At 40.7% G+C, this 20,101-nt stretch overlaps 1 protein-coding gene across 1 annotated transcript in view; it reads left to right on the top strand.

The window, feature by feature from the left end:
• Positions 1 to 20,101, top strand: part of LOC123373224 — a 101,862-nt gene that overhangs the window by 33,278 nt on the left and 48,483 nt on the right. Inside the window, exon 2 of the mRNA XM_045022092.1 lies at positions 14,785 to 14,892. The gene's annotated coding sequence lies outside the window, so the exon portion shown is untranslated. The remainder of the gene's footprint in view (positions 1 to 14,784; positions 14,893 to 20,101) is intronic.

Below are 20,101 nucleotides of genomic sequence, written 5' to 3'. Positions count from 1 at the left end.
TGTTTATGTAGTAACTGCACAAGTGACCACCTAGGAGAATTCTAGAACGACATCATAAAAGGAATTACAGCAGCAGCGGCTCTGACCATCTACAAAACATCACACTGCCCCCAGTTTAGAAATCCGGGTCCCAGGTGGAATAAGGATTGCAAATAAGCAATGAAGGTGTTGTCAGTTGTTGTTGGCTGCATGTGTGTTCTCTCTGTGCGCTGTGCCAGCTCTGCAGGTGCAGCAGCCCTTGATCAAACTGCCCAAGAAGACTTGGTTCAGTAGCAAAGGCGCTTGGCTAGATTTATTGTTAACGAAGCACAATCCTAGTGACCTAGCTCAATGGTTACAGATACACTAACACATGTAACCTCATTACAATGGACCAGCTCAGCAAGGACTTTCCGCTCTCCCCTCAGCCAAAGATACCCCCTCTGTGACCCTTCTTTTATACACTGATACAAACAAGTTACGATGACCCCTCTGATATGGTTTCTCAGCACGCTTTACCTTGTACTGTTGGTTGGATCAAAACATCTCTGTCCATCACCCTGTCATCCTGACCTTACCTTTAAAAGGGCTCTGTGGGTCCCGGTACCACCGTTGGGGAGTGTGTTTATAACCATAACTTACTACTGGGGTGTTCAGCACAATCCTTCTGGAATGTGCTTATGCAAATGTCCAGTGCCTAGCACTTCTTAGGAATGTTTGTGTTTTTACAACACCAGCCATGTTCTTGCCAAGTTCATATTCCAGACAGTGAACCTGCATGCAGGCGTGTTTTGTAACAGGGCCTGCCTTTTGCTCAGAGCCTAACTCTTGCTAACTTTGCATTATATCAGCAGGGCCTGATTTTCGGGCCTTAGGCCAGCCCCTTACACCAGGCCTCATGTCTCAGGCTCTCTCTTTCTACTACACAAGGAAAGAAATGAGACATACAACATGCAAAACACACAATGAATAGTAAAGACGGAAATAATTATAAAAGATATAAGATGGTGGCACAAAGAATTGTCAAAAAGACCAAAAAAAGAAAGTTGGAGAAATTTCTGTGGGAAACTGAACTTGGAAAGATCACATCAATATCATACAAAACTGTAAAGATAGGATGAACTTACATAAAAGTGTAGCTGGAAACAGGGTGCAGATAAAAAGGTGATGATGATGATGATGTATAGAGCATTGAGCAGACCAGTTTTAGACTATGGATGCCAAACTTTTGGATCAACCTCAAAAACAACTCTTGGGGTACGTCTACACAGCAAAGAAAAACCTGCGGCTGGCCTATGCCAGCAGACACGGGCTCATGCTGTGGGGCTGTTTCTTGGCTAAAAATGAAGAGAGTGGCAGGCATATGAGGAGGCTGCTGCACCAGTAAACAAAGACAAAGAAAGAGTGCTGCAGGGAGAGAATCTGCAGTCACTCTCTGGGGGATAGAAGAGGTAGGAAGTGGTCCAGGGAAGCAACAAGGAGTCTGAGGGAGTAGATTTTGGCTGCCAGTTACAGGGTCCCTGGACTGCAACCCAGAGAAGAGGGAGGTTCTAGATCAGGTGTGCAGACACTGTATGGCCCAGTTCTTCTCCCTTGAACTTGAAATCAATGGAACTACTTGACGAGTAAGTATGTATACATTCAGTATGTATAAGGGTGTCAGAATTGGATACTGAGGGAGGTACTGGATTTACAGAATGTACAGGTCTATTCATGCTACTATATTATATGCCTACTCTGCCAATCAGAGTGATGATTTGCTGGAACCCTAGCAAATATTATATGAAGTGGTAGAACTGACAAAGACAAAAAGAAATATTGATAGCAGAGCCTGGCTTTAAACAACGGAAGAGGTGGGATATTTTTTATAGCAGATGTTTTCAATCCATTTTTCTTTGTAATTGTCTGCTCTGAAGGTATTCTAGAAACAGCTGAAAAATGGGGTCTAGACAGGTAGGCACACCAAGTTTATAAAACTTCAAGAGAAAACTAATAATAATTGCTACTGGGCACTAATCTGGACTGGGCTCTTTTGGGAAACAAGAGACCTCTTGTGACAGCTACATTCCGCTGGAGCAACAGAAATGTCAAAATCAAGAGTGAAAATCTTGTGCACAGGAAACAAAGCTTTCTCAAGAACTAGCGCACAATTGTGGGACTTACTTCGTGAAGAGGTCAGCATAACCTCAAACCTCACAACAAAACATACAACCTGTTTCTTTGATGGAGACTTCCCTCAATAACGCCACCAAAATGACTGACATATAAAAATTGAGACAGACAGAGATTCCACAAGTAGAACTACAGCATTTTCAGCCTGCCTCCATGTTAGGTTAAGTGTCTGTTCCTCATTTGAAATTTTAAGATATCAGGTCTCTTCTGACCTTCAGTAAAGAAGTTAGATCAAGAATACTTTTGCCATGTATCTTGATTCATGTATTGAACAGAATTTGCTTGTTGTTAGGCCAACCAAGATAACAGAAAAATCTCCTGTTTTATAATTTTATAATCCTTACTCCAGACTGGAATACTTGAAGGATATTTTTGCTTTGAAGAAAGGCACTAAAGGTGATACCAGGGTTCAAAAATATGAGTCTTTCATGAGAAAAAAATTAAAGGAGTTGCACTGATTTCATGTAGAAGAGAGAAAATGACCAGGGTATTTAACTAGAGATGGGTCGTTTGAATCTGGATTTAACTCCAAATCTAATTTTCTCAATAGTACAGGCACATTTGGATTTGGCATTGGAATTTCTCCCATAATAGAGATTGCCTAAGGCATGCAGTTCAGATCCAAATCAGGAATAAGATCTTAATTTCCTCAAAGGAGAAAGGTTCAAATGTGGTATTTCAGATCAGACTGAACTTTAGACTTAATCAACCCTCCAGGGATTATTTATCCAGGGGCTCAAAAATATTATCGGAACTGTTATTAATATTTTAACATCATCATTGTGATTAACATTGTACCAAAAGTAAGACAAGGTCCTTGACCCAAGATGGTTGCATTCTTCTAATTGACACGAATAGTGCAGTTTGGACACAAAATATATCAAACAGTATAATGTCCAATCTCAAATTGGTGTTGATTTTTCATTTTTTAAAACATACCTAAGTGATTATTAATGAAAAACTTTATGAAAGAGGGAGCGTTTTCAGGAAAGATTTTTGTTTTTTGGTAAACAAAAAGAAGGAGACTGTTCCAAATATAAGGGCCAGCACAAAGAAGAAGAGAAAGAGAGGAAGGACAGAATACAAACGGAGTTGTTTGTAAGGTCTATCATGCACAGTCTTTTTATTTTGTTTTGAGAGTGGCTAGCACAATGGGGGCCTGGTCCCTGACTGGGGCTGTTTGTCACTACCACAATAAGAATAATCGAAGTGAGATAAAAGGAGTGAACGGGAAAGTTGGAGATGCGTAGCCCATTATTCCAGAAAACCTATCAGTAGTGACTTTCTTTGGAGCCTTAAATGTTTACAAAATATACTGGATTGAAGACTCTAATAGCTTGTGTTATATAGAATTCGGGGTGGGGGGAGATGAAAATAATGAGACAATTTCAGAAATATTTGTTTTGTAGTTTTCAAAAGGACCTGATTTACTCAAATACTCAATTTTCACTGATTCTGCTTTTTCCCCCCTCCTTTTTTCCTCCCTACCCTCTTTTTCCTTCCATTTTGCCTCTTAAAATGGGGGAGGGGGAAGGAGAAAAGAAAATCAATACCTGAAAACTTTTTTTTGTAAAAATAAAACACAGATATTTTCAAAAAGTGAAATGCGTGAAAAAATTGTTTGAGAGATTTGTTTAGAGAATTGTTTTTTGGTTTGAAAAAAAAGTTTTCATTTGAAAAAATTCAAACAGATCCTATATTGTAATATCTCCTTCAATTCACACCCAATTCAGATGTTACAAGATATTACTTGAAATAGGCCATTGTGCTAATGGAATGGTCTTGTGAGTTGTATCGTGTATTAACTTGTAAGTAGACTCCAATCAAAAGTTTCTTCTGTTAATTAATGGTAATGAATCAGTTTCAACAATAAAAAAGACACCCTCTTTCAGATTACGTTATAAAGTCAAACTTCTGCTTTTGTTCCTCTGAGTCACAAAGGTGGGGCAGCAGAACAATAGCAGCTATCTAGGGATGCTTGAGCCATTCTGCCTGCCCTGCCTTAGGATGGTTCACAAAAGGCTGGGAGCAGCACATTTTACAGTTCTCCTTACCGCTGTTCCAGAAGGGATTAATTCATGCATGCTTGCCCCAGTGCTTGTTACTGGACAGCAGTATGAATATAGAGGGAAAGAGTATCTGGGCCTGGTCTTTTCCCAAGATGACTGAATATGCCCCCCCCCCCATAGTACCACACTGTCAGGTGCATTAGCTGGGACCATGATGCTTGTGAGTATGCTAAGTCTGCGTTCTGCCCTGATCTTTGTCAAATGCATGGGGTTGGGGGGAAGGGCAAGAGGCCTCTGTACACGCTTTCCACACAGAGCACTTTTGCAACACAGGGAAGATATTTGCTCTAAATGTAATACCGATTTCACACATTACAAAAACATCAAACTCAAAAGTCATTTCAGATAAACATGTGCAAGCTTGTACATTTATCTGAACGTTTTTGTATCTGAAATTTGGACCTGAAGTCACCTGAAAACAAGCTGTCTCATGAAATATTCAATGCTTCCTGGTTTCATCAGGTGTGGAACTGTAGCAAAAATATCATATTTCACATTCTTTCAACAGAAATTAGATCGCTCAGACCTGCAGAAGATATTTGCAAGCTGAACATTTCTAAACCTCAAAAAGATTTGAGTTTGATTTTAAGTGAAGGTTGCAGTTTGCATTGATTGCATCCAAAACAGTTCATCAATATCTGATAGTTTAAATTTCCTCTTCTCTAAGAATTTAGGGAGCATCCTTTATTTTGCATTGTTTTCACACACTTTAGAGCTCTGCGTTGTATACTGGCATCTGGGCAGGGTGAGAGCTACATATACAAGTGAGAAAGAAAAGAACATAAAAGAAATAATTCTCAACTCAGTTGTTACTTTTCTTAGGGCCGGATTGTGATATGCCATTCTCAGGGCTAGTCTACACTTACCGTCCGGGTCGACGCGGTGAGTTCGACTTCTCGGAGTTCGAACTATCGCGTCTGATCTAGACGCGATAGTTCGAACTCCGGAAGCGCCGCGGTCGACTCCGGTACTCCACCTCTGCAAAAGGCGGTGGCGGAGTCGACCTTGGAGCCGCGGACTTCGATCCCGCGGTGTCTGGACGGGTAAGTAGTTCGAACTAGGGTACTTCGAGTTCAGCTACGCTATTCACGTAGCTGAACTTGCGTACCCTAGATCGACCCCCGCCCTTAGTGTAGACCTGCCCTCAGGTACATGGGGTTGGTGGTCATGTTAGATGCCTCCCTAACTAATCACAGTTAACTCAAGTGATTAATTAAAAAAATTAACTGCGATTAAAAAAAACTCTTGCATGGCCCACACAGGGCCAATCACAATAGCAATTCCTATAAGCAAGGACTGCTCACTCCTCCTTTCGTCGGTGAGAAAATTGCCTGAAAGGATGCAGGAAGAGGGCAGGATATGGCTCCACACACCCCTCCAACAAACTTCCAGACTAGGGCCAGAACATGGGAGAGGAGCGTAATCTACACCATCTGAATGGTGTTCACCTCTTTTGTAGGCCAATGAAATTGGGGGAAAAGGCTCAGTCTCTGTAATTGATCCCTCAGGGCAATGGTGCTATATGCTGCCCCATATACAAAGCTGTGTGTAAATCACCCCACTCTAGGCCTTTATATGGATTTACATGCTTTGAAGTATATAATGTTTGCTTGTGTATTCTTGACTTTTAGCCTGGTCTGTGGCACAGCAGGTTTGAGCTGTATTTGATTGTTAAACTAACTTCCCTGAAAAAGCAGACATTTGTAGCTTTCAGTGTAAGTAGCTATACAAATAAATGTAGGTAAGACAAACCATCAGCACTCATTTCCATAATGGCGTGATTATTGGCAGAACAAGAAACCTGATCCCCATCAAAAGCACGTCTTACTTTCCACTGAAAACAGTATCCTGTTCCCTGGAAAGGCTCCTGCATTTTTTTTAGATCAATATGTGCCTAATGCAGGAGTCTGACATATAGTCGATTTAATTTTCACTTGTGTGGAGCCAGTCTCTAATCTGCAGATTGTTTACCATGGATGAAGGTAAATTTGCTTTCGGGTATTCTCTAATGAAAGGTGGTAAAGTGTTTGCTCAGTAGAATTACAGTACACAGCTTCCTGGGAGCACAAGGGGTGTGCAAAGGAAATGTTATTTAACATATTTGGTTGCTTGCACATGGAAGCTGAGTGCAGAGCTTGAAAATTGACTTACTACCTACTCTTCGCTTCTTAGGCTATACAGCTACAAATGAAGTTTAGTAAAGCTAAAATGATCCAGATTTCATAGCTGTTTAAGGAAGGTTCAGAAAGAGATAAGTTGTCAGTGTAGCAAAAAAAAAAAAAATATGCACTGAAAACTGTTTCTGCTGATAGAGATGTGAAAGAACCAACAAACCTAATAATCTTGCTAGAGTAAGAATGTTTGTTTTTAATCTTTTATAACTGTCCTGGTGGCTCACAGTTTTACTTATGGAAGAGGAGAGGTTGAGTGTTGTTTTCAGAAAGCTCGAGCTAGTGAGAAGATCACAAAAACAGAGCCAGATCTCATGACTACTTCAAATTTCCCATTATAAAGCCACTACTTGATTTGCAAATATTTTATGACTTTATTAAAGATAACAGTATATATTGTGCATCTTCCTTATTCAGTCCATGCTGAAATCTACACTCCAATGTCACACCATGAGACAAGCCTGTTATATTTAAAGTGTGGTTTAACAATTGCAAATTGTTAACATCTGCAAAAAGAGAGGTTAGGAAATGTAGGGTAAATATTCTGAATGTTACAGTGATAAAACCCCAGCTAACATTAATTGTTTGCTTTAGAAATTTGTAAAACAATGTCATTCACAAGAAAACAATCTTTTAATGGACTTTTTTTTTAATTGGCACTACCAAAAAAATGTAGGTAATGCCTCCTTTGAACCTAGCAACTAGCCAAAGTTTGGGGTCCAGAGGATGCTCCAGTTGGAAGTATTAACTGGTGATAATGAGGTATTTTTCTGATGCAGTTTTGTTTATTTACAGAGAATTTACAAAGTCCTGTGTCCCTGAACACAAACGGACGAAGAACAAAAGGAGCAGTGTCTTAGTTTACTGCCTCAAGCCTTTTTAGCCAACACCAGACCCAAAAGCTCTCTAGTTTTTTCCAGGATCAGATTGTGTTTACAGGCTCCTGCTTGGCTTTTTCCCCACTTTTCCTCTGCCTCTCCCTGTTCTTGTCTGTGACCTCAGTCTGTGTGTGTTCTCTCCCCCACACACCCACACCCAAAACAATACTCATCCAAAAAGAGGGTGGGTTTACACCTTTTGTCTTAGGCAAGGCTTATGTTTACAGTTATATTAATTGAAGGGTGCGTTCACTGCCATGAACCTCACGGGTTTTAAGGCAATTTATAACAAGGTTTTACCCAGCTCAGAATAGGCTTTCAAAAGTAACAAAAATTAATTAAACGCAATGGGACATAGGCATCCTTGGTTTCTAACTCCACTGACTTAAGCAGACTTACGTTAGGAATTAATTTGGCCTGTTCATTTAGAGTAAGGGCTTGTCTACATGGGAACTTCTGTACGGCAAGACAAGATGTGAATCTGCCGTGCACTAGCCTGCTAGGCACTAAGTCATTGTGTGTTCCCTGCTGTTTTACACTAAAAATTTCATAGTGCACTTTGACCTCTGCAGCGATACATCAGAGTGCAGTACAGTACTTTAAGTGCATTGTAGCAGGATTCACACAGCAAGTTAGAGTGCTGTAGAATTATTTACACCCCGCCTTGCCATGCAGTAAATCTCCATGTAGACATGCCCTAACTGGGTCTATGAAAACAGAAATGTTTAAATAAACTAATAAAATAAACCTCCTTGTGAGTGAAATTATAAATCCATCTATTAGACTAAGGAACGGAACAAATAAGAATATGGAAGGTAAAAGAAGGAACACAACCAAAAAATAAGCAGGAATAATAAAAGAAAAACAAAGTTGGGCCTGATTTTGATCTCAGTGATGACAGCAGTGTAGTTACTCCTGATTTACACCAGGTGTAAGCAAGAGGAGAATTAAGCCCATTTACTTTTCAGTGTGGTGCAAATCCTGTCCCCTATTTCTGTGTCTGTGGAGAAGCAAGATGCAGTGGAGCTGGTGCAGTTCTGCTTTGCAGGAAGAGACTAATAAATAATAATTAATAAAACAAAAAACCTAGCTCTTAAGTGCAGATTTTGGGAAGCCTATACAAGGTGTCACTTGATGTCCCATCAAAATCTTCAGAAGCCCATTATGTTTACAAACAATTCCGCGTATATATTATACATTCCATGCTTGATCTCTCCCATGCATTTTATTATTAGGGATATTTGCATGAAAGCTAGAGCTTTGTTCACTAGTTCTTATGTTGCTGCTGCGTACATCTCACCTGAAGTTATTAACTTGTTTGTAACATCATAATCTTTCGCAAGGCAAGTAATTTTGTTATCAGAGGGGTCTGACATCAGGAGGAGAATATGAAGTAGGAGCAGAAAAACGTTTCTATTGATTTTAATAAACGTTATTTTTACTGGGTTTCCCTTTAGCAAGCTATAACTTGTCGTCATAACATTCCACATAAAGCATATAACACGTGGCTCATGTATCACACAAAAATGCAAAACATTAACTTCAAAATGTAGGAAAAATATTTGGTTTAAACAAGAATCTTGTCTAGAGGTGGTCAAACGTTTTCAGACAATTTTTTGCTGAAAAATATAGATTTCAGCTGATCAAAAGATTTCATGAATTCATGATGAATTTTGTTTTTGTCAAAACGTATTCTGGAAAAATTTCATTTTGACATTTTGGAAATGAAATATTTCAGTTTTTTATTATAAACAACTTTCTAGTTTGAAATAAACTTCAATTTCATTTTAAAAATTTTGCTGAAAAGTTAGGGGGAAAAAAATCTTTTCAGGTAGCCCTGAAACAAATGCTTTTGGTTTGGCCAGTGAACTGAAAAATCAGTTGTTTGCATAGCTTTGCTCTTGTTCTGCTCACAAATATACTTTCTTTAAATAAATTTTGCTCTGCAACATATGAACACTTAAAAATAAAAGGTTCTTGACCAAATTTTCAAAAGCAACTAGTAATTTGGGGGGGCTTCAGATTTTGGATGACCATCTTGAGGCCTTAAAGGGGACTTATTTGTCAGATGGCACGTGCTCAGCACTTTCTGAAGATCTAGACTTAAGGTGGCTCAATTTGAGCACCCAACAATTGAGGACAATTCTACACTGCCCCACAGTTTGGACTCTGGGCTGTGATTAGCAGTGCTTCCCAAAGTGCACGATTACATTAATACAAACTAGGAACGTTTTAGTTTGTGCCCTCAGCACCCACACAGGAGACTTACAGTGCACCATTTTGGTGTGCACTTCTATTTCCACCCCGTAGACTGAACTGTGGGGCAGCGTGAATATGTCCTGTGTCACTCAAAATCACTAGTCACTTTTGAAAATTTGAGTGTGTATGTTTATGCAAATGTTGCTGAGGGAAAAGATAATATATAAGTAAAAGAATCAGACTCAGAGAGTCTTCCACAGGCATGCAGGCACATAGGGCCAAGGAAGAAGCCTTCCCTTCCCTTCTATTGCTGCACCACAGCCTATAACAATAGCAGGTCTGTTCACACCTGCTCCACTCCAGGGAGCAGGATCCTGAACAGGGAAGAGGAGGAAGAAGCATGATACCACTCCCCCATGGTTCGTCAGACCAGCTCTGTGAGCTGACGCAGAGGGGAACAATCTGCTCCATCCTAATAGACAGATCAGATTGTGAATACACTGTATCACCCCAACACCCACATGTTCCCCATTTCTATCAATAAAACATTTTAAAAATGATACATACCACTGATCCGTGAGCACGCAATTTGCTTAGAAGTATCTATATCACTAAATGTGTCAAAGATTGCAGATAAGTGGCACTCGGGGTATTAATGCATTATTTCATGCTTGAACTCTCAGGCAGCTGAACCTAAATAAGACAGGCATGAGAAGTTTGGGATTAATAATATTTGCTCACCTCTCTTACAGGGTGGTTGTGAGGATTAAGCTCTCAATGCCTTCAGAGTGCTTTGAATATGTAAAGTACTATATAAATGTGAAGCATTGTTATAATCTTAATGGAGTCAGTTTTTTTCATTCCCCAAATAACATTACACTACTACATATAATTTCCAGGAAAGTTGTTTGGAGCTGTGTATTTCCCATCACTGCTATGGTGGTTCTGCTGTTTACAGCAGAAATATGTATAACTTTAATTTGATTCCCTGGAGCTAAGTACTATGTGCATCTCCCTGCCAAAGTGAAGTAAGTAGGAGAAGGTAATGGCCTGAAGGATTATTTGTAGATACTAGGCTTTTGATTGATACTTTAGCTATATTTGTGTATCTTTCTCATTATAAGAGAATTTAGGGAGATCCTGTAACTTGAATGAGTTTTAATATCACAGGGCTAAGAAGTCAGTCAGCTCTAATGGCTCATATTTGTCTCAGAAAAATCTCAGCGACTAGGAGCCATTAAGAAGAATGAGGTTAGCAACATTGTTAGTCAATTCCATTAGGCAAAGCTGTTGGGCAAGGCAGTTGCTCAAGGCTGAGTTGCTCAGGAACTGTCAACGAAGAAATATGGTTTGACCAAAGTGAAAGAGGGTGAGGGGGAAAGGATATGTGAAAGAACATTGTGACATCTATGTTCAAAGATCTTCTCATATATTAATATTCCTTCCAGAAAAAGCTGTGAAGATCAGTTTGTGATAATGTAAGCAAGTCATGTTGGATGGACTGAAATCACAGTGATTTAAATCACCAATTTTAATATGACTTAAGCCACCAAAAAGAGGAAACTTTTATTTAAATAACTGATTTTAATCACGTTTGGCATTGGTACTTTAATTATTTTCCTGAAGAAAGGCTGATTCTCATTGATTGGGAACCATTAAAACATGTTGAATCACAACTAAATACAACTTTTATCCTTACATTGGTGCTTCTTTTTGCTAACCAGAAGAATATGCTATATCTATACGCATTTATATAAGCAATTATATAGCTTAAGATACATTTATTCAGATTCTGAATTTTTACATTTTCATTGTGTTAGAAAACAGTGAATGATAATTTCTTATTTACTAGCTGATTAAGTTTTTACTTGTGATTTGTGTCAAGCTCTATTTGGATGGAAATTTCAGTTCAATTAAAATGCTCAAAAACAGCATTTTATTTTTATTATTAGTTAAATAAAACTATCCTAATGTGCTAGATATATAAGAGACAAGTTTATCAAAATGTATTTTGTGTATTAAAAATAATTTATTAAACAAAGCAAATATTTGCAGTTAGTGAATTCAACTGATTTCTGGTCACCATGTCCTTTAAGATTTTAGAACTAACAAATCTCTTCCTTTCACACCTAGTTTTTATTCATAGCTTGGAAAAGGAAAACAAGCTTTTCTGCTTCTTCTACTCCCACTAGTTTCGCAATTTTGAATGATCTAGTCATTGAACTAAACTAGTTGAATAATATAAAATGAATAAAATATTTTCTCTGCACTTGCAAAAGAGGCTATTGCTGTCAAAAACTGGTTTAGCTCTTCAACAGTTTCTCCAGATGGTTAGCCAGTGACTTCTACCAGTTCAGTTTGACTTTTTTTAAAACTTTGGCAGCAAATAAGTCCTGCTTAATATTTATCTTTAATTTAAATGATTGTAATAGATTACAGTAAGTGTAGGGCAGGAACATAGGTTGTCATAATTTCAAATTTAATTTTAAATGAGTTTATTTTTATGTAAATAAATCAGATTTGTTTTTAAGCACTATTTTTTATCCACCCTGAGGCAAACCCCCAGTTGAAAGAATTATTAGGGAAATCATCAAATGACTTCAAGGTATAAAAGAAAGAGATGAAGGATGGCATATCTACAGCCATTCGTTCCCAGAGAGAGTGGGGACCTCTTTAGGGCACATATATATATGCCCTAAAGAGGTCAGGGCTTGGGTAAATGCTAGGCACAATAACCCTATGTCTTAACACCCTAATCTGATGGCTTGCTAATGCACAGCCTGGACCACAGAGGAGCAGACTAGCTGCATGAGGCTGTCTACTCCACAAGAGACAGGAACTATAGTAGCTGCTCCATCCAGAGCCAAGAAGGAGGGAAAATGTCTTTCCCTGCTCAATCCTCCTCACACCAGGCTGCATATTACAACACATTGGGACTCCATTCATGGAGAGAACTAGCTGGAGGAACCATCATGGCTGATGGTAGTAGGGGAAACCAAATGCCACTTCCTTTACTTCTCACGTGGGGGAGGAGCAATGTGGCTCTGGTTACTGGTGCCACCTCTGTTCGGGTGAATGGGGAATGGGATAGGAAGCCACTGACTGCAGCTGTTGCTGTTTCTACTCAAGAAACTAAGCATCTCCAATCTCCTCAGCTGCCACTGCGACTCCCCATTTTTCAGGCAGTCAAGGAGGAGGAGACAAGCCCACTGCCACTGCTGCTGTCACAGTGTGGTGGTTCTACCAAGTCAATGTTAAGGGACACTTCTGCCATTCTTTGAGGCCCCCCAGAGCAGACCCTGAGGCTGGGGACCCACCACCCTCATTTTCTGCAGCACCTCTGTGGGAGGCAGGGCTGCCACTCGGCATCGGAGAGGAGGGCCCTGTGTGCGTAGTGGGTGTCCTACCACTGGAGCAAAGAGCTTTGGGTGTCTCCACCTCGTGCAGCCAAGGGACTGTGTCAACACTCCAAACAATACAGGGTTTGATGAGAGGGGCATTTCTACTACTCTGACAAAGCCCTCGGGGTGGGGGGGCTCTGCCACTTCCACCACAGCAGAGCCCTTTGTTCAGTTGGTAGGACAGAAGCCCACACATACATATGCTCTCTGGTGAGTTGGCACACAGGAGCCCCCCTACACACACACACACACACACACAGAGCCATCTGCTCGTGTGGCAAGAGGGGCCTCCCTGTAGAACTCTCGTTTGGAACAGAGGGAGGCATCCTTCCATAGGATTGAGTGGTGTTGTAGGCCCCATATACAGAACTGGAAAGAGGCTTCAGCCTGCCCAAAGATTAATTTCCTGCCATGATTGCAGACAGTTTCTGTGGGCCTCTCCCACCACCACACCTTGTGGGGGATGGTGCTACTTCTGTGGGGCAGGGTAATGAGGAATATTTACAAAGACCCAGATGTTGGGGTGTGGCTAGGGCCCTGTGCTGTCTTAATTCAGCCCCGCCTAAATTGTTCTCCCCATAGAAAACTGAAATGACCTGTTTTCAGCAAATTCCTGATTTACTAAATATTTGCCAGATAAGGAGATTGGTTAAGTTTGAGAGACTAATATCTGTTTGTACTTTTGACAGTGATGCACATGAAAACACTTTAATGAAGTTTCATCCTACTATAGATTGACTCACAATAGATGTCACATAATGCCAACAGGAAACAGACACAAATGTAACGAGTTGTGTTTGCCTTTCCCTTCTTTGGCAATGCAGATTAAATATCCACATAGTTGGCAGAGGAGGTGAAACTGATTAGAGTTTATCATCTCTAGTGCTTCTCTTCATATACAAATTTAGTTTTGTGCATAACTAGCTTAAACAATGTACATGCAGAATCAAGACTGAATGAAGTAACCCCCTCTCCCTCCCTGCCACACACTTCTTCCTTCAAATGTTAGGTGCATGTCAATGTAAAAAGGCAGAGCATCTTGTGTTCCAGCAATCCCTGGCTGTGTAAGGGGGCTGTTACCATCTGACATAGATTAGAGCACCATATAAATTGGTCTAATTCACACAGGGGGATGAACCAGCCCAGGGAGCATCTGTTGGCTTTAGGCCACATTCCCTTCTCCACCTAACTGGGTCATGCACCTGACAGGGATTTGACCCTTATTCTGTTATCAATCTTACCAAACTGTTTGCCTCAAATTTCTGTGAAGTGTAAGCAATATACAGCATTTATAAAGGGTATTAAAATGTCAGCAATGACCAAGAGTTACCTTAGAGTGATATCTGAAAATGATACATGCCACGGTGTGATAACTGATGACTTGTTCATGATCACTCTAGAGTGATTTTCATCTGTAAAACATTTTAAAGACTATAACAAATTAACATTGTCACCTCTCTGTGGAATTAAATATTATCCCCAGGTTACAGATTAGAATTTGAGGCAGAGAACATAAGACACTTGCCCAAGACCGCAGAGGAAGGCAATGGCAAAGCTGTATTTGAAACTCAGGAGTTGCTCCTTCCCCATCTTGTGCTCAGACCATTCCCCTATCTCTCTGTCAGTGAGTTACATAGGTAATTATATGCTGTGTAAAAAAGATAAAAAGAACCTTTAAAATGTATTTCTTAAATTTCACTGAGTTCCCCTTGCTTTTTTAGTATGACATATTGTAAAAATAGGAGTGCCCAGGTGATCTTAGGTATATTACATGCTATGCCTCTGACTTCTCTCTTTTTACTCTATTCCTTTGCACATTAACTAACCCTAGTCTTATTTTACAATAAAATAAAATAAAATCTTACTATAACTTTAAATAAAAACCCCAGAGTTTGACATTTTCTTTTTCGCCTAGCATTGTGTCTTGCTTCTGAAGAAAATATCCCACTGGCATCACGATCTTGGCTCTGGAAAAAGAAAAGAAATTCTGTCTTTCCTGAAGCTGAAAGCCAGAGCAAAGCAGGTAACATTAACCTTCTTTCTTTCCAAACACCAATTAAATGCACCAACCATAGCTTTAACGACATTCCTGAAAGTACAGCCTGGGAAATAAAAACTTCTAGGAGCAACTGAGTGTTGCAATCCTGCTTGGCTGACACACTGAATGGCAGCTCTATTTTCCATAGTGCCTTATGGCTGCTTGTTCTAACTGCAGGTACAGTATGTAAGCTGCCGGGGGGTATTGGTTCCATCTGACTGGAAAATTTTGATGTAAAACAGAAATGAAGAGTTGTGAAAACATTCACCCATTTTTACTTTGTTCTCTGATCATCAGGAAGGAATAGCAGATTGCAGGTATTTTGGTTCTAGCCCTATCTAGTGTATAAATATAGATTCAGCATCCCCCCATGTGGTGTGACTACTTTGCACTGCACTGCTGGTGCAATCTGACTCTAAGGCTGGTCTGTTCAGTCCTAGAATGATCACCACAGGGTAGGTGGGGTGTTCTGGTGTCATATTGCAGGTGGAGTAGCTGGCTCTCTGTTGTCAGTGTGTAGGAGAAAAAAGGAAGTATGATTGGAAAAAAAGAGAGATCATCATGGCCAACATGCCCCTATGCCATGCTAATTCCCAGTTTCATACTCAGTCCCATGTCTATTTTAATTATGCCCTGGGGTATCAGCATTGCAAACAGCACCAGTAAGATCAGGGGAGTGCAACTTATGTTGGGAAGGTTTCCTCATGTCTATGGGGAAGGAGAGAGAGAGTGAGAGAACAAACCCCTCAAAACCTAACAGCCCAGTGGTTAGGGTACTAACCTGGTTCTCCCATATCCCAGGTGAGTCACCTGACCACCAGGCAATTGGCTATACTAGCATGGGTCTCTCACTTTTTATTGTGTAAAAAATTGGAAAGGTCTTGATTCTGTTCTGGTGCAGAATAAAAGTGTCAAAACCTCAAAATGTTTCATGAAATGAAATTATATTTTTCCACACCTGCCCTAGCACCAATATTAACTTTATGCTACTTTTTGTTCCACCAAATCCACCTGTTCTTATTTAACATTTCAAGTGATGTAGCCTTTAAAGGCCACAACCATGTTAGCCCCATTGTACTAGTGTGCAGTTCTGTGCCCTCTGACCAGTGCTGCACACAGTACAGCTTTAGCTGAGGATCCAGCCCACGGTTTGTAAGCAACTTTCAATCATAATAGCAACGTACACAAAAGGTTATAGTCTTGTGAGAACAAGAATCAGTGAGTAAGGCTGCATTCCTAAACTCAGAGCAAATGTTGAACTTGTTGCTACTGGCGAACAAGATGGGTCCCTACTAACTGGTAGTGTTTGTACAGAATATGAATATACTCACACAGCATATGCAAACATGCAAAATATCAGTAATAACATTGTAGTAACCTTGTAGCCATAAGGGCTCTTATTATTTAAATGCATATGTCCCTGCCCTCCCTTTGAGGTTGCCCTGAGACATAATACTTCAGTGATCTCAGCTGCAGAAAATGTACTGAGGTACCAGGGATCAACAGGAAGGGATATTTTATTCCCTAAAGACATAGCCTCCTGTGACTTTCAAAGACAGGGTAGGGAAATTTTCCTGGGCTGCCAGGGGGTGCACCTTTTGCTCTATTCAGCTGAAATAATGTACCACTAAAGTTCATGTATGCATGAATATCTAAGAGCTCAGATGCTGCAAAAAGCTGAACATCCTCATTACTAACCTTGGCACAAAAAGTGAGTGTGTGCTAATAAAATGTGTGGATGACACAAAGTTTGGAGGAATAGTCAATACAGAGGAGATCCGGAATATCATACAAGAAGATCTGAATGACCTTGTAAATTGAAGTAATAGAAATGGGATGAAATTTAATAGTGCAAGGTCATGCATTTAGGGATGAACAACAATAATTTTTGCTATAAGCTAGGGACTATCAGTTGGAAGTGAGAGGAGGAGAAAGACCTAGATGTATTGGTTGATCACAGGATGACTATGAGCCATCAGTGTGATATGGCCATGAAAAAGGTTAATGCAGTCCTAGGATGCATCAGGCGAGATATTTCCAATAGAGACAGGGAAGTGTTAGTACCATTATATAAGACACTGGTTGAGACATCATCTGGTCACCCATGTTTAAGAAAGATGAATTCAAACTGGAACAGGTGCAGAGAAGGGCTACTAGGATGATCCATGGAATGGAAAACCTATCTTATGAGAGAGACTCAAAGAGCTTGGCTTGTTTAGCCTAACCAATAGAAGGCTGAGGGGAGATATGATTGCTCTGTATAAATACATCAGAGGGATAAATACAAGCGAGGGAGAGGATCTAAGGGCTGGTCTACACTGGGTGGGGCGGGGTGTCGATCTAAGATACACAACTTCAGCTATGTGAATAGCATAGCTGAAGTCGAAGTATCTTAGATCGATTTACCTCGGGTCCTCATGGCGTGGGATTAATGTCCGTGGCTCCCCCGTCGACTCCGCTACCGCCGTTCGCTCCAGTGGAGTTCCAGAGTCGATGGGGAGCGCGTTCGGGGATCGATATATCGCGTCTAGATGAGACACTATATATTGATCCCCGATAAATCGATCGCTACCCACCGATAGGGTGGGTAGTCTGGACGTACCCTAAATATTCACTACAGAGAGCACAATTAAAGTTTTCTTTTATCTTCTTTCCAACAGATGAGGTATTACCAGTTCTAGGATTATTTACTTTGTAACTATGGTACAGGGAATCATTATTAATATCTTGCCTACGGGCACTTTTAACTGCATTCACTGTTGTTCACATTGGTAAAAAATATCTTTTTTGCTACATGTAAATTGCCTTGGCATTTGGAGCTATAGTCTTTCTTTAAGCTGTTTGGCCAGATAAATTCACCATAGCTTGCCTAATGGCTTTGAGGGTTGGGGGGCATACCTGACTAAAAGATGATATTCTTCTGAGATCTTTGATTTTTCCTTCACTGGGATGGCAAGAGGTAGTAGCACAATGAAGGTGAAACTTTCATCTCCAAGAAGAGGCAGTCCCTACTGTCTATTTGCCTGAAGAAGCAGTATTTTGAAGCAGCCCCTGCTTCTGTGTTCAACTGGAAGTTGTACCATGGCACTGGTTTGGGACAGAGAGAGATAATAATGTTTTTGCCTGGTGGCCTGTGATAAAGCTGCAAGACAAAAACCTCAGAACTTATGCTGCTTAACCCCTAGAAAGCGCATCCTAAAAGTTTTCATTGTGATAGGCAAGTCACAGGAAGAAGCTACACAGAAGTAGTTTGATGATAGGAAAATTTTGTGGGTAGGTTACCCTCATGAGAAAGTATTTGCACATATTTTCTGCTGCTATATCTAAGTTCAGAGGTCTTTATTTTTACTCAGTCCTTACTCAGACAAGCTTCCTCATGATATTTATGGGAGTGGCCTGATTTAAAAACAGAGCACTTCAAGCTTTGGGTCTCTTCACTAATTTATATTCCACTGATATTTATAATATGAATAGACCCACTGAAGTCAATAGGATAATTTAGGAAGTGTGATTTTACACAACTTGCGTATCCAACTCAATGAAACTTAGAGGAAAAAATAATTGCCTCTGACTGTAGCAAAGGTTCTATCAACATCCAGGAGTGACATAAATTGGGATCCTTAAAATTAAATTCATATCTAGCTATTAAATAGACTGCGCCACCTGTTTTAAGTAGAATTGTTGTTTATGGGCTCAGTAGCAGTTTGTTCTGTACATTTTTTTTCTGTTCATGTGAGCCTGGCATGCTCAGCTGATCTATTTGTGGTTGATATCATGTACTTTCCCCATGTAATACAGTCATTGTTTTAATGTTTCTATGCTTTGAGTCATGTGGTGCAATTTTATTATGATAAATCATCATTATTTCCAAATCATAGATTTTAATCATATTGAGATCCTTTGATCCTGGCAACTCTCCTATTTTTCTTTTTTTTTTAATTCCTGCAGCACACAGATCACTCATTTCATGTTCAGTGTTGTTCAAATACTGCAACTTGGAACTGTCATGAGCTGTGTGTAAGAAGCAGGATATCATTGCACGACCCCATGAGCTGAGCAGAGACCCAGTGGTGATGCTGTCAGATCCCATTGGAACAATACCTTCAAGGCATGGAGTCAGGACCCTTTGGAATTTGTGATGCCCACCAGTGCTGGTACTGGGGATATAGTCCAAGACCAGTAGTTGAATGCCTGTGCTGTCATATGGGTATAATTTATAATGTAGTGTGTAAGAAAAGCTGAAAATGGCTTAGGGCCAGCTCCAGGTTTTCTGCCGCCCCAAGCGGCAAAAAAAAAAAAAAAAGCCGATTGGCGGCACTTCGGCGGCAGCTCAATAATCGCACCGCTCCATTCTTCAGCGGCAGTTCAGCGATGGGTCCTTCACTCCCTCTCTTCCACTTCAGCAGCTGCTCAAAGAGGAAGAGAGGGACTGAGGGACCCACCGCCAAATTCCCGCCGAACCCAGACGTGCCACCCCAATAGCGGACGGAGTGCCGCCCCTTTGTATTGGCCGCCCCAAGCACCTGATTCCTTAGCTGGTGCCTGGAGCCGGCCCTGAAATAGCTGAGAATTTAAAAATCCAATAGTAACAGACCATGAATACCAGAGATGATTGAATCGTGGGATATTCTAAATGCTTGTAGCTGTTTCCATCATGTCACACTTACTCAGCAGACATTCTAGGCGTCAGAGTGAGCCTTTCATTGTTGTTGTGTGGGCGGTTGTGTTGATTTCTGTGTGACTTATGTTGTTCTGGGAGAGTTGCGTGGAGTGGTGTAGGAGGCAAATAGGAGGGGTTGTTCTGTAGTGAAGGGCTATGTGTGTTTGGAGTTATTGTGTGTGCTGGTCCCGTGCTTCCACAAAACAAATAGTGGCAAAAGACAGAAGAATAGAAGCCTGAGAAAGAACATGAGGAACTGTAGTCAAAGAACACAGTGAGCAGCTTCAGCACTTTCCCAGAGCCCCACAAAATGTCCACACAACCCCAAATTAGTTATCTCATATATACAAAGAGCAAGGGCAGCTCTAGGTATTTTGCCGCCCCAAGCACGGCAGGCAGGCTGCCTTTGGCGGCTTGCCTGCGGGAGGTCCCTGGTCCCGCGGATTCGGCGGCACACCTGTGGGAGGTCCGCCAAAGCCACGGGACCAGCGGACCCTCCGCAGGCATGCCGCCGAAGGCAACCTGCCTGCTGCC

The sequence above is a fragment of the Mauremys mutica genome, chromosome 6, assembly GCF_020497125.1.
Source record: "Mauremys mutica isolate MM-2020 ecotype Southern chromosome 6, ASM2049712v1, whole genome shotgun sequence".
Lineage (NCBI taxonomy): Eukaryota > Metazoa > Chordata > Testudines > Geoemydidae > Mauremys > Mauremys mutica.
This window is presented reverse-complemented; position numbering and strand designations above follow the sequence as displayed.